Raw genomic sequence first — 12,419 nt, forward strand, 5'->3', positions numbered from 1 at the left:
CCTACGGTGACCTGTCGCCTGACAGGTCGCCCCAGTGTGAACCGGCTCTTAATCCCTCAGTGTTTTTATTTTAACACACTGAGCACAATAAAATAAACATTCCCCAGTAAACTATTTAAATTCTTAACCCAGCAATTGCAGTTTACAACTTTCATTGCTACTGGCGTGTGCTTCCTCAATGCTGCTTCCCAGAACTTCCGGTCCTCACAGGAAAGAGATAACAGTGGACAGTGCAGTCCCCAATCAGCTTGTTAGCTTGGAGAAGAGATGAGCAGGGGAGTGCCTTGTCATCCTAGGCTACAGGGCTGTGCATTTATATAAATGCACAGTTTAACCACTTAAGGACCGTCCGCTGCAGATTTACTGCGGCAGGCAGCCCCTCCTGCGTGAACTGACGTAGCCCTACGTCGGTTGTGCGCCTGCAGCTAGGGGGTGAGCGCGTGCCGCCGGCGGCACGCTCCCGCCCCCACTTGGCAGTGGGGACTCCGATGCACAGGGCAGGTGGCTCGTATTGCTGCCGGGCACCCACGATCGTTCCCCAGTGTAACCACAGCTGACCGTTTTTCTCTCTGGAATGATCACAGAGCTCCAATGATCCTTCTATATAGGAACACAGGTCTCTGTGATCATTTCACAAGCCCATCCCCCTTACAGTTAGAATCACTCCCCTAGGCTTACATTTAACCCCTTGATCACCCACTTTGTTAACCCCTTCCCTGCCAGTGTCATTATTACAGTAACAGTGCATATGTATAGCACTGATTACTGTAGTAATGTCACTGGTCCGGCCAAAAGTGTCCAAAATGTCAATTAGGGGTCCGATCTGTCCACCGCAATGTCGCAGTCCCGCTAAAAATCGCCGACCTCCACCATTACTAGTAAAAAAACGATAAAAACGACATAAATCTTTCCCGTAGTTTGTAGACGCGATAACTTTTGCGCAAACCAATCAAAATACGCTTATTGCGATTTTCTTTTTACTAAAAATACGTAGCAGAAAACAAATTGGCCTAAAATGTTAAAAAATTTTGATTTTTTAAATTTTTTTTTTTTTTTTGAGAAGGTTATATAGCAGAATGTGAAAAATATATATTTTTTTTTTTTTTTGCAGAATTGTTGCTCTTTTTTTGTTTATAGCGCAAAAACCGCAGAGGTGATAAAATACCACCAAAAGAAAGCTCTATTTGTGGAAAAAAAAGGACATCAATTTTATTTAGGTACAGCATTGCACGACAATGTGCAACGACTCCTTAGGATACTGCAAGAGAAAGCAGCCACCCTAAAATCGAGAAATCTGGGGCATTGGTCGTGTCAGCAGCTTAAACAGTAAGTTTACATATGTGCAGCCGCGGTCCACAGCATGGGGTCCCGTGCGTTCCTGTTCTCCATTTCAGGTGCGAATCAGATGCAGATTTTTGCCTGAATTTGCACCTGAACCGGACCCAAAGACGCACAGGTCCCTTTTGGAATGCGGAGCGCAGCCGCCCCGGACATATGTGAACTGGCTCTATTGAAAGGCGGTCACACTCGCATGTCATGCAAACTGGATACGGGGAAACCCACATCCAGTTCGCACGTATGTAAACCTTGCCTTACATAGATTACAAAGATTAAAAGATAAAGAAGCTGCATATTCAATAAATAATTAAATTAGCTTCTGAAAGTGTGTTTTAATAGCAATGACCCCAAGTAACTGATTAAATATGCGATATAAATCTCTTGACATTACATTCCAGTGAACTGTACCATTGAAATAACATACACTCACACAATGTATAAAAAAAAAAAAATGAACTAATAAAAGATGACAGGTTACAGAAATTGCAGTCTCAGGCGTCAGTCTCAGGTTCTCAGGAGATGACCAAACGGGCAGAAATCACCACAGGCTATTGAGTTTGGATGGCATTACAGGCTATTGAGTTTGGATGGCATTACAGGCCATTGACCAGGCACGGTGTGAATTGGTTAAATGCTCGAAATTGATTACTATGGAGCCCCTCAAAGTCCTGTGACCTCCAAATTTGAACTCGTAGCAGTTTTACTCCAGATACTAATATTTGTTTTTTTATGGGGCTCTTCTCCCTAGGGACTCAAAGTACTTAGTTGGTGAGGCTGCCTTCATCAGAACATTCAGTTGAGCCAATAAACCTGCCAGGATGTCTTTGAGGAGAGGAAGGAAACCCACCCATTGCCAAGGCGAACATGCAAACTCCATGCAGCTAGTGTCCGGACTGGGGTTGCCCCAAGGATCCCAGTGCAAAAGTGAAAAGCCACTAGGCCAATGCCATATAACCAGGGGAAGACTGGGCCAGGGGGGGAAATTGCCCCCCGGGCCACTCTGATGCCCCATAAAAAGGCTGCACCGCTTCTGCCACAGACATGCCTAAAGGATTCCTGGTGAAGTCCCCACCACTGACCTACTGAGCGCGGGATGAAGACAAGGACGAGGGCAGCCATCCTCCCCCCAGCATGGATGGTGTAAGCTGTGTCTTAGTAGATGCCGGTTCCATGCCCCACTGGAGACTCTCCTCACCCAGGCAGCCCCGACCGAGCAGTTCCAGCTCCCCCCCAACCATCCCTGCTGGTCAAGTCGGGAAACCAGATTCGGCCGGTGAGTAGAGAGTACCTGGAGCAGGACCTCAGCCTGGAATGGGGGTCAGGAGAAGGCCGGTGGGAGGGGGGCTGAGTCGTTGCACCATGGGCCTCTGGTTTGTACTTGCCTCCTTTCCAGTCAGCCCTTGCATATAACGCTCATCTAGCTTCTAATTTCATATATTTGTAGTAGGCCAGACCTGCACTGTGAGTGTTGCTGCTAGTTGCAATTCTAGCCTAATAACATGATTTGAAGATTATTTATTCATCTAGTAAACCAAGCAAATATGCAACAATGAAGGTCACTCTAAGGCCATAAGTACTTGGTGTTGCAGGCTGAGGTGTAGCGCCCCATTGGAACTCAGGATTATAGGGATGCTAGCATAAAATAAGACTCATCCAGTGAGCAATCAACATTTTAGCTTGAAACCGCCACTCGCCATTGCCAATTCTAGTATGGATGTATACATGCGAAAGCTTCAGTCAATGCCATTACTGGACCACGCCCCCTCACATGTTTTGCCCCACCCACCAGGGGCTTAATCATGGTGGTCATTATTAGGTCCCGGTGGGTGGGGCAAAACATGTCAGGGGGCGTGACCAGAGGAGCGGCATTGAACGAAGCTTTCACGTGTAAACATCCATATTAGGATCGGCCATGGCGAGCGGCGGTTTCAAGCTAAAATGGCAGTCACTTGGATCAGTTTGAAACTAGCAGAAAAGCCTACCTTAAAGGAGAATTTCATTAAAATAATTATTTGGGTGCTCACAGGGGAAAGGGGGGTCATTAGTGCTCATTGGGGGGAAAGGGGGACCCAGAACTCTGGGCGAGGGGGAAGAGGAAGTTAAATGGCACTCTGTTTTGGAAGAGGAAATATTGATGCTCTGTGAAGGGAAGAGGACACTAGTACTCTATCGGGGGGGGGGGCTGTTACTTTGTGAAAGGGGGGGGCACTGACTCTTTGTGGTGGGAGGGGAGGCACTGGTAATTGGTGAATGTGGAAGCCTTAATGCTCTGTGGAGGGGGAGGAGCAGTGATACTTTGTGTATTTGTGTAGGTGGAAACAGAGATGCTCCATGGAGGAGGAGGGGGGCACTGGTAATTTGTGAAAGTGGGAGCACTGATGCTTTGTGGAGAGAGGGGGCACTGGTAATTTGTGGAGGGGGAGCACTGATGGTCTGTGGGGAGGCACAATTAATTTGTGGAGGGGGAGCACTGATGCTCTGTGGAGGCAGGCACTGGTAATTTATGGAGGCAGAGAGCATTGATGCTCTGTGGAGAGGGGGGGCACTGGTAGTTTGTGGAGGGGACACTGGTAATTTGTGGAGGGGAGGACACTGATGCTCTGTGGAGGGGTGGCACTGGCGATTTGTGGGGGGAGTGCATTGATGTTCTGTGGAGGCAGGCACTGGTAATTTATGGAGGCAGAGAGTATTGATGCTCTGTGGAGGGGGGAGGCACTGGTAGTTTGTGGAGAGGACACTGGTAATTTGTGGAGGGGAGAACACTGATGCTCTGTGGAGGGGTGGCACTGGCGATTTGTGGGGGGAGTGCACTGATGCTCTGTGGAAAGAGGGGGGCACTGGTACATTTTGGAGGGGGAACACTGATGCTCTGTGGAGGGTGTGGGGAAATAGTATTTTGTGGGGGGGGGGGCACTGATGCTTTGTGGAGGGTGTGGGGAAATAGTATTTTGTGGGGGGGGGGGAGCACTGATGCTCTGTGGAGGAGGGCGGGCACTAGGAGGGAAGCACTGATGCTCTGTGGAGGAGGAGGGGCACTAGGAGGGAAGCACTGATGCTCTGTGGAGAAAGGGGGGAAATAGGGCTCTGTGGAGGGTGAGGGTGCACTGATGCCCTGTAGAAGAAGGGTGTGGCTCTGGTACTCTAGGGCTGGAGAGTAGGGCACTAATGCTCCGCAGAGGGTAAGAGGCACTTATGCTCTGTGGAGGGAGAAGGGGGCACTGAAGCTTGGTAAGGTTAGAATGTCAGTGGGGGTCATTAGTGGATTACTTACCTGTGCACGCCTGTACCCTGTGACACTGCCTTCCTCTGCCAGAACTATAGTGCTCATGTCAAGTGGGAGAACACTCTGACAAACAGGGCAGCAAAGGAGCCAAATCCAGGTGTAGTAATACATGGTCCAACACCTGGCTGGCAGCAGGACACAGCCAAGATTCCGAGGAATGCAGGGTTTTGTTAAAATTCAAGGACAGTCCGGACTGTTGAAAGGTATGATGTTTGTGCATTCACTAGTTGGAATCTTATTCAACAGTTGGGTTCCTTGATCCCGCTGTGTGACTTTAACCACTTCTGGACCGAAAGGTTTTACACCCTTAACGACCAGGCCATTTTTTGCGACATGGCACTGGGTTATTTCAAGTGACAATTGTGTGGACAGCAACGTTGTACCCCAAAAAAAATGATGTCCTTTTCTTCCCCACAAAAAGAGCTTATTTTTGTGGTATTTGATCACCCCTGCGTTTTCGCCTTTTGCGCTATAAAAAAAAAAAAAAAAACTAAAAACAAAACAATATTTTTATTTTCTGCTATAAAACACAGCCAATAAAAAAAAAAAATTAAAAATATAATATTTTTCTTCAGTTTAGTCCAATATTTGGTAAAAAGAAAAATCCCAGTAAGTGTATATTGATTGGTTTGCATAAAAACACGTCTACAAACTAGGGGATAGATTTATGTCATTTTTATTAATTAATTTATTTTTTTACTAGTAATGGCGGCGATCAGCGATTTTTAGTGGGACTGCGAAATTGCGGCGGACAGATCGGACCCCTAACTGACACTTTTGAGGGGGACCAGTGACATTACTACAGTAATCAGCCCTTAAAATCTGCACTGTTACTGTACTGACACTGGCAATGAAGGGGTTAACACCAGAGGCGATCAAAGGGTTAAGAGTGTCCCTAGGGGATGCTTTCTAACTGTGTGGGGGTTGTACTTACTAGATGAGCATAGAGATCTGTGTTCCTAAATAACAGAAACACAGGATTCCTGTGTTCATCTCTGACAGAACGGCCATTCTGTCTCTATGGGGAGCGATTGTGGGTGGCCGGCAGACATCACATCCGCCGGACCCACTGATTAGCTCCCCCTCTGGCCAATCGCCCCCACTGGCTATTACACAAAATGACGTACAGGTAAATTGTTTCACGTAACAGAGCCGACCTGTCGCAGTAGAAGTGCGGCGGTTGGTCGGCAAGTGATTAACATCTATTTGCAAATGTATGCAACAAAGACTTCTGTTTGTAACCTGAGTAGGTTAGTTATGGTGGCTTCACTTTAATAAACTTAACTGCAATGCGCAAGTAATATTTAGCAACCTATTGGAAAAGATTACATTTTAAGTCTTACTACTCCGCTAAAGGCCGAAATAGAATAGGTTACTTTGAGATTTTTTACATAACAGTTTGTTCTACCTTAGTACATACAGGCCTTTTATTCCCTCTTACCAAATGAAACTTTAATTTCTATACAGTTACTTACAGTTTCAGTCTTTCTCTGGGGATGAGGAATTTTCTTCTTACAGTAACTGCATCTATTGATCACTTCTCCAGCCAGCAACTTATAGCTCCCTCTTGGTAGAAGAGCGCTTTTGTTTTTCTAGAAATGTGTTAGTGAGAATATTGAGACATATGGAATTACAAGCGGTATATACAGTATATGGTAGCGCAATAGTGGTCAATTTACAAGGTATAAAAAGCCTCAATTGCAGCCCCTGACACCACCAAGGGTCACGCATATTTAGTATTTTAAATGCTACAAAAACGATTAGACCGCATTCATACTGAAGCGGCACGACTTCTGCACGACTTCGGGGGCGACCTGTGAAGTCCCGTGCACCGCGACTTCGGCGCGACTTGCACGGACATCATATAATGAATGTCTATCCAAGTCGCTCCGAGGTGGCCCCGAAGTAGTACAGTACCCTTTTTCTAAGTCGGAGCGACTTGTGTCGCTCCTATTAGAACGGGTCCTGTACCAGTCAATGGACCGCGAGGGATCGCGACTTGTCAGGCTGACAAGTCGCGGTAGTGTGAATGGAGCCTTAGAGGCTGCAGACATTCCACAGGAGATGGTCAGCATCTGTGGGCATGCTACAGTTGTGGTTGGGGACATGTTACAAGAGAATGGTATAGATCGGAGCCATTACATCCCCTTTACAGTTCCATGGTTTCACTTAGGACTTTGGGAGTCTAAGAGACACACAACAAGTAGCCTGTAAATTGACCAGCATTGTGAAATTCAATAGCAGAGAGCACGTAATCTATTTTTTTTAATCTGGGGTGCTGTATATTGCCTAGTGGAATTCACGGGCTTAGTTGCATTACATTGCTGCCCCTATGTCTTGCAGTTCCACCATGATATGATGACCGCAAAATCCTTGTGTGCCTCTCCCAAATCCTTAATTGTTTAAAGAAAAATGTGCCCCCAGTCCTATCAAGCAGGCATTGAGCAACATTAACCATATGGTAATTTCTCTGCAATATAATATTAGGAAACCAAGCCAAATATGTCTTAACTTCTAAGACAAAAGTACATATTGAACTTATTTGTCATGGTCTTGTTCTGGCTACTGAAGCTTATTGGGGCCTCTCCAATGTAACTGTATAAAAATTTGTTATTTCCTTTTACTTTATATCATAAAACGATTCCACGTCCACAATGTAGATTGTTTTGTGCATGCAGAACACTGAGTTAGATTTGCAAACTATATTATTTTGCATCTCTTTTGGTAGACCCTCATAATTTGACTTTTTGGGGTCAATATATTCCAATCTATACTACAGTCTATACTACACTCTATACTACAGTACTACAGTAATATAATGATTTCAATAAATATTACGCATTACTTAGCTTGGTCTCATAAGGCTGCAGATCTTCACTCACTTCAAAGTTCTCATGTATGGTTCATAAAAATCAGACTTGAAGTACTTTTCAAACCTAATAAAACATCTCATTACCCTTTCATTCTGTGTGTGCCAGAATTCAATTGTCATTCAAGATGTTAAAGGCTGCCCACTCAAATATGGTATTTAAATATTCATGAAAAATTGGCATTGGTGCGTTAAACCAACCACTCCAAAGCAGTTCCATTGAGGACATCTTGCCAATGCTGTGCTCCAAAGTAGTCTACGGCTACCTATTGGGCTCACATACACATGCTTTTGTTAGTGTCAACTGTTTTCTCCTTGTAAAAGTCAATGCAGCTTATAAGAAGGGCCAAATGCAAATCGACAGGAAGTCAACTGCAGACCAAATGCTGAACCTGTCAATGAACTGTGAATGATCTCAGAAAGATTTCAAACCAATCTCAGATGCATTTGCTCCTCAAAAAAACCCTAAAGCTGTCCATAATAGGCAGATAACTGGCATTTTTAAAGACATTTGTCCAGTTTTCAGACTATCGAGGAACAAATAATTACCTTGCCAAATTGGCATCTTGTCAGATGTTAATATGGTGAGATGGAAATCCAACTGCACGATGAACACATACTGCTTACACAGATGCAGTAACTGATATATCTCTTTTTTCTCTTTGGTGCTTATCATGGCCATTCTGCAGCTTTTTAAAGTGGGCTCTGAATGACTATTTGTAAGATTTAGCTATACCTATCTTCCAAAGATTGAGCCTTTCCATCATAAGTTGGTTCGATCAATATGTTTGGTAAGAATCTTAGTAATATTCAATCAAAGGCCAAGCCCCGGAAGATATTGCTGCTCAATGACCAGGCCACTTTTTTCAACTTGGCACTGCGCAACATTAACTGACAATTGCACGGTCATGCACTGCTGTACCCAAACAAAATTTACATCCTTTTTTTCCCACAAACTGAGCTTTCTTTTGGTGGTTAACACTGTTGGTGATCAAGGGGTTAAATGTATACCTCATGCTTACTGACATGTGTGGGGGGGGGGGGTGGGGTTCTGTGACAAACACAGAGATCGCAGGTTCACCTATGAACCCTGTGATCTCTCCCTGTCTGTCACAGAGAAGATCCGCCTGCTTTGTTTACACAAGCGGGCGGATCTTCTCACACTTTCCCCGACAATCGGGGAAGAGAGGCGGCGATCACCGCCTCTCCTCCTCTGGCCCGACTCCCGCTGTGTCTATACAACAGCGGAAGAGCACGCCGCAGAGACCACTAGGAGTCCAGCAACGTAGGTCTACGTCGCTGGACCCAGGGGAGCCGCAGTGCCGCAGTAGCAGCACAGTGAGCGGTCTTAAGGTGGTTGAGCTGTCTGTAAGAGGGCCATTCTGACAGCCACTGTGAAGAAAGCATTCATCCCACAAGTCACCAATGGAACAGGGGCATTCTTCCCACTGACCGCCAACATAAGGGTGCTGTTCTAAACACCACTTTGAGGGGGGCATTCTTCCCATTGACCACCAACCTAAGGATGGCATTCCAACCATCACTCTAAGTAGAACATTCATCCATGACCACCATTGTAAGGGACATTCTTTCTAATTAATACATTTTAGCAGGGGTATTTTGCAACCTAAAAAATAAATGAAAGGGTCCACTGGGAAAAAGGTTAAGAAAGGCTAGACTAGAGTTAAATGAGTTGGTTGCCATGGATTACTGCACTTGCTCTAAGCACTTGGCTCCTTGCTCTTCTTAGAAGGCTTACAATATAAGGGTTAATATTTAATGGTTTGATTTTAGGTGCTTTTTTAGTAAGGACCTGTAAGGTCTTGGAAATTTATAGGTAATTTAACTTGCAGGGTTTTTGCATAGCAGGCTACCCTGTGACTCCTATAAAAACCTATGCAGAGGCTGGTTCTAATAAACATTAAAGCATTTTCCCAGGCCCCTGCAGTCCTATACTCTTTTACTCATTAATCCTAATTGTGCCAGATTTTCCTAACGAACAGCATAAAAGCGCCACTTTAGAACAAGCTGAAGAAAGGGGTTTTTTTTCTTAATAAACGAAATGTTTGTGCGGAGATTAGTCAAACTGTGAGAAACATTAGCTCTGGATTGTTTGGAAAGCTGTCAGGTACAAACTGCTTCAATTCCTCTTACATCATTTTATAGCATTTCTTTAATTCAAATTGTAGTTCCTTGGACACAAGGTCCCCATGTTATCCTGTCAGCCAGAGATTTTCATTCATACTCTGCACTGGGGAAATTCTAGATGGAATCCAATTGGTGATTGTTTGATAACACCTCAACATTTCCTTCCTATATGGAGCTTGCATGTTCTCCCTGGGTGCGTGGATTTTCGTCCAGGTACTCAATTTTCCTCCCGCACTTCAAAGTCATGCTGGTCGGTAAATTGGTTCCAGTATTTGTGTACAAATTGGACATGTGTTATCACATTCTTCATGCCCATTTCAAGCCTGAGAAACTGGGGTAGGTTACTTGGAAGAAAATTTTGTGTGTGTGTGTGTGTTTATGTGTTGGGGGGTTTGTTGGTGTGTAGAGAAAGGTGGTACAGCGGTGTACCTATGTCACCTACTCTGAGTTATTTACCCTCTAGGGGTTCTTTAGGCTACGCCAAACAATGAACCAAGTCAGTAACCCTTACACTTGGAGTAAAATTGCACCAGAAGGTGTGCTCACCAATGCCTGGGCTCAGGTGGGGCTGAGATCATGTGAAAAATCAAACATTAAGGTGGCTCTCCAATTCCGGGTTGAGCCACATATGTTCAGTACCAAAATACAGAGTTTCTTAATGAGCTGCTTTGTCCTATGTCCTACACACTTGTACTGATATACTGTATGTGTTGCATTTGGAGGGACATGCTGAGCCTCTGGCCATTCCACCAGTCAGCATACCTCTGTTACCTCACTCCCAGTAACAGAATGGGGTCCCACCAAGCACATAGCACAGATCTCATGCGTGCTTACACTTAACTCTCCTCTTTCTGTACCTAATGATCTCTATAATGCTAGTCCACTCCCGGTGACTGGCAGAGATGGACAGCTAGGGAGGGAGTCAGAACACTGACTCCTCACTACCAGAGGATCTTTCGCCTAACCAGGTACCACGCTAACGACCGGCTGCTGTTCTTACTTGCGATTACTCATGGCAACTACCTCTTCCACCTTGTCTTGCTGAATGAACCTCTGTTGTAGTGATGTTACACAAATCCCATATGGCTGTCCCAAGTTCTTTTTTAACCACTTTACCACCGGAGGATTTTGCTGTCTTATGTCTGGGCCACTTTTGCGATTCGGCACTGTGCAACTTTAACTGATAATTGTGCGGTCATGCAACGCCGTACCCAAACTAAATTTACGTCCTTTTTTTCCCACAAACAGAGCATTCTTTTGGTGGTATTTGATCACCTGTACAATTTTTACTTTTTGCGCTATATACAAAAAAAGAGCGACAATTTTGAAAAAATAATATTTTTCACATTTTTTTATATGAAATTCCCCCCAAAAAAATGTAAAAATCTAAATTTTTTATCATTTTAGGCCAATTTGTTTTCTGCTACATATTTTTGGTAAAAAAAATCGCAATAAGCGTATTTTGATTGGTTTGCCCAAAAGTTATTGCGTTTACTAACTAAGGGAAAGATTTCTGTCATTTTTGGTGTTTTTTTTTTTAACGAGTAATGGCGGCAATCTGCGATTTTTTTTGCGGGACTGCGACATTGCGGCGGACAGATTGGACCCTTGACTGACATTTTTGACACTTTTGGGGGTACCAGTGACATTACTGCAGTAATCAGTGCTATAAATATGCACTGTTACTGTAAAAATGACACTGGCAGGGAAGGGGTTAATTTTATTGGAGAGGGAGGGGTTAATGTATGCCTGGTGCTTACTGAAGTGTGTGGGGGGAGGTGACTGAGTGACACAAGGACAGATCGCAGGTTCAGCTATGCTGAACCCTGCAATCTGACCCTGCCTGTCACTTAGGAGATCCGCCCGCATTGTTTACACAAGCAGGCGGATCTCCACACTCGATTCCCCCATGATCGGGGAAGAGCAGCGGCAATCGCCGCTGCTCCTCCCCTGGCCCGACTACCGCTGTGACTGAATACAGCGGGAGCGAGCCTTCGGCGGCGCGCACGCACCGCCGAGAAGGGGGAGTGTCTGCCGACGTAGGTCTACGTCATCAGACCTACAAGAGCCAATTTGCCGCAGTAAAGCTCTAGTGAGCAGACGGCAAGTGGTTAATGGGGCAACACCCCACATGCACCCCTTGAATAACTTTTAACCAGGCTCTGGGCAGTTGAGTCAACTTTTACTGTAAACTTGTCACAACATGTATAACATGCAATAACATCTTTCTCCTAACCAGAGATGTATAGTAACGAAGTAGAACTACTTAAGTACTGTACTTAAGTACCGAAATGCGGTATCTGTACTTTCCTAGAGTAGAATTTTTTTCTCCTACTTCTACTTTTACTTCACTACATTTTTTAGATGATTTCGATACTTCTACTCAAGTATTTTTTTTTTGTGCTGCATAGTTACTCGTTACTTTTAAAAAAATTACCACTGCTAGAACAGTAGATGGCAGGTTGCATAAAGCTCAAAGAAAATATGAAACAAACAAATACATTGTGCTACAGTGCTTAAAGTGCATCAAGAAACTACTAACAAACACAACTTGGCTGTGCGAATAAAGTGCCTGTGCAATCGATATAATATCATCATTGCCCCCAGTGCCCTGCCCACACTCCACACAGTATCAAAAATAAAATGACATGAATGTGCTAAAGCCTAAATGCAGTGAAAATAATTATTCCCACAATGTAACAGTAAATTCAATTCATATAAAATATGACAATAAATCACAATAAAATAAGTTATGAAATAAGTTAGGTCAGGTGCGTGCAA

The sequence above is a fragment of the Pelophylax lessonae genome, assembly GCF_965119305.1.
Source record: "Pelophylax lessonae genome assembly, chromosome: 11".
In the NCBI taxonomy this organism is placed as follows: Eukaryota; Metazoa; Chordata; class Amphibia; order Anura; family Ranidae; genus Pelophylax; species Pelophylax lessonae.